Here is a 3,444-nt window from a genome sequence, read left to right as displayed (position 1 = left end):
AAGCATTGTCACCACATCAATATAATTAAGCTAAGTTCAAGGATAAATTCGAAACTCATGTACTTCTTGTTCTTTTTGAATTAAAACATTTTTCATTTAAGAGAGGTGATGGATTCATAGGACATTTATAACTTTAAGACAAAGTTACTACTACTAATGATCATGTAATGAAGACACAAACATAGATAAGCACATAACATAGAAAACGAAAAACAGAGACAGTAAGAACAAGGAATGAGTCCACCTTAGTGATGTCCTTGAGCTCATCTATGTCTCTTCCTTGTCTTTGCTGCTCCTCCTTCATTGCTTTTAGATCTTCTCTGATTTCATGAAGGATGATGGAGTGCTCTTGATGTTCCACCCTTAGTTGCTTCCAATAATTGTGTGGAAGAAAATGTATCCCCTGAGGTATCTCAGGGATCTCTTGATTTGCAGTCAAATGTTCTACCACTGAGCTATAGACCCTTGATGGAAGCTTTTGTCTTCCCTTTCCTCTTTCTAGAGGTTTCTCTGGCCTTAGGTGCCATCAATGGTTATGGAAAAAACAAAAAAGCTATGCTTTTACCACACCAAACTTAGAATGTTGCTCGCCCTCGAGCAAAAGAAGAAAGAATAGAAGAATAAGAAGAAGATATGTAGGAGATGGATGGGAGTGTGTATTCGGCCATATGGGTGGGATTGGGTGGGAGAGAGATATTGAATTTTTGAAGGTAGTGGGTGTATGGATGTGAGTGGTAAATGGAAAAAAAAAGGGATGATCATGAATGGAAAGAGAGATGATGAGGTAGGTGGGGATCCTGTGGGGTCCACAGGTCCTGAGATGATCCTGTGGGGTCCACAGATCCTGAGGTGTCAAGGCATTTACATCCCTGCACCAATTTAGGCATGTAAAATGCCCTTGCACACAACTCTGGGCGTTCAGCGCCAGGTTGGTGCCCATTTTGGGCGTTCAACGCCCCTTTGCTGCCATTTCTGGCGTTGAACGCCAGAACCATGCTTGTTCTGGGCGTTCAGCGCCAGAACTATGCTCTGTTCTGGCGTTTGAACGCCAGACAGATGCTCCTCCAGGGTGTGATTTTTTTTTCTGCTGTTTTTGATTCCGTTTTTGATTTTTATATTTATTTTGTGACTCCACATGATCATGAACCTAAGAAAACATGAAAAACAATAAAAATAAGAATTAGATAAACATTGGGTTGCCTCCCAACAAGCGCTTCTTTAATGTCAATAGCTTGACAGTGGGCTCTCATGGAGCCTCACAGATGTGCAGAGCTTTGTTGAGACTCTCCAACACCAAACTTAGAGTTTGGATATGGGAGTTCAACACCAAACTTAGAGTTTGGTTGTGGCCTCCCAACACCAAACTTAAAGTTTGACTGTGGGGGCTCTGGTTGACTCTGCTTTGAGAGAAGCTTTTTCTGCTTCCTCTCCATGGTTGTAGAGGGAGATCCTTGAGTTTTGAATACAAGGGAGTTCTCATTCCATTGAAGGACTATTTCACCTCTGTCAACATCAATCACAGCTCTTGCTGTGGCCAGGAAAGGTCTTCCTAGGATGATGGATTCATCCTCTTCCTTTCCAGTATCCAGGACTATGAAATCAGTAGGTATGTAAAGGCCCTCAACCTTTACTAATACATCTTCTACTTGTCCATAAGCCTGTCTTCTTGAGCTGTCTGCCATCTCTAGTGAGATTTTAGCAGCTTGCACCCCATAGATTCCCAGTTTCTCTATTACAGAGAGGGGCATGAGGTTTATTCCTGAACCAAGGTCACACAGAGCCTTAAAGAGCATGGTGCCTATGGTACAGGGTATTATGAACTTTCCAGGATCCTGTCTCTTCTGAGGCAATGTCAGTTGATCCAGATCACTTAGTTCATTGATGAACAAGGGAGGTTCAACTTCCCAAGCATCAATGCCAAACAATTTGGCATTCAGCTCCATGATTGCACCAAGAAACTTGGCAGTTTGCTCTTCAGTAACATCCTCATTCTCTTCAGAAGAGGAATACTCATCAGAGCTCATGAAGGGTATAAGGAGGTTCAATGGAATCTCTATGGTCTCTAGATGAGCCTTAGAGTCCTTTGGTTCCTCAGAGGGAAGCTCCTTATTGACCACTGGACGTCCCAGGAGGTCCTCCTCCTTGGGATTCACGTCCTCTCCTCTCCTCAGAGGTTCAGCCATGGCGCTTATGTCAATGGCCTTGCACTCTCCTTTTGGGTTCTCTTCTGTATTGCTTGGGAGAGTACTAGGAGGGATTTCAGTGATCCTTTTACTCAGCTGGCCCACTTGTGCTTCCAGATTTCTAATGGAAGACCTTGTTTCATTCATGAAACTTACAGTGGCCTTAGATAGATCAGAGACTAGATTTGCTAAATTAGAAGCATTTTGTTCAGAGTTCTCTGTCTGATGCTGAGTTGATGATGGAAAAGGCTTGCTATTGCTAAACCTGTTTCTTCCACCATTATTAAAGCCTTGTTGAGGCTTTTGATCCTTCCATGAGAAATTTGGATGATTTCTCCATGTTGAGTTATAGGTGTTTCCATAAGGTTCACCTAAGTAATTTACCTCTGCTATTGCAGGGTTCTCAGGATCATAGGCTTCTTCTTCAGAAGATGCCTCTTGAGTACTGTTGGATGCAGCTTGTATTCCATGCAGACTCTGAGAGATCATATTGACTTGCTGAGTCAATATTTTATTCTGAGCCAATATGGCATTCAGAGTATCAACTTCAAGAACTCCCTTCTTCATAGGCGTCCCATTACTCACAGGATTCCTTTCAGAAGTGTACATGAACTGGTTATTAGCAACCATGTCAATGAGTTCTTGAGCTTCTGCAGGCGTTTTCTTTAGGTGAATGGATCCACCTGCAGAGGTGTCCAGTGACATCTTTGATAGCTCAGATAAACCATCATAGAATATATCCAGGATGGTCCATTCTGAAAGCATGTCAGAAGGACACTTTTTGGTCAACTGTTTGTATCTTTCCCAAGCTTCATAGAGGGATTCACCTTCTTTCTGTCTGAAGGTTTGAACATCAGCTCTAAGCTTGCTCAGCTTTTGAGGAGGAAAGTACTTGGCTAAGAAAGCCGTGACCAGCTTATCCCAAGAGTTTAGGCTGTCTTTAGGTTGAGAATCCAACCATAATCTAGCTCTGTCTCTTACAGCAAAAGGGAAAAGCATGAGCCTGTAGACTTCAGGATCTACTCCATTAGTCTTAACAGTATCACATATCTGCAAGAATTCAGTTAAGAACTGAAAAGGATCTTCAGATGGAAGTCCATGAAACTTGCAGTTCTGCTGCATCAGAGAAACTAATTGAGGTTTCAGCTCAAAGTTGTTTGCTCCAATGGCAGGAATGGAGATGCTTCTTCCATGTAAATTGGAATTAGGTGCAGTAAAGTCACTAAGCATCTTCCTTACATTATTATTATTTTTGGCTGCC

The 3,444-nt window shown here is 42.3% G+C and overlaps 1 non-coding gene across 1 annotated transcript; it reads left to right on the top strand.

The window, feature by feature from the left end:
• The first annotated feature begins 2,942 nt into the window (after window positions 1–2,942).
• On the top strand, window positions 2,943–3,050 carry LOC112745394 (small nucleolar RNA R71). The gene has a single exon (XR_003173326.1). It is a non-coding gene; the product is annotated as a small nucleolar RNA R71 (small nucleolar RNA).
• The last annotated feature ends 394 nt before the right edge of the window (window positions 3,051–3,444 follow it).

Source organism: Arachis hypogaea, chromosome 14 (assembly GCF_003086295.3).
Source record: "Arachis hypogaea cultivar Tifrunner chromosome 14, arahy.Tifrunner.gnm2.J5K5, whole genome shotgun sequence".
NCBI lineage: Eukaryota > Viridiplantae > Streptophyta > Magnoliopsida > Fabales > Fabaceae > Arachis > Arachis hypogaea.
The sequence above is the reverse complement of the archived record's forward strand: the minus strand, read 5'-3'. Positions and strand labels throughout refer to the sequence as shown.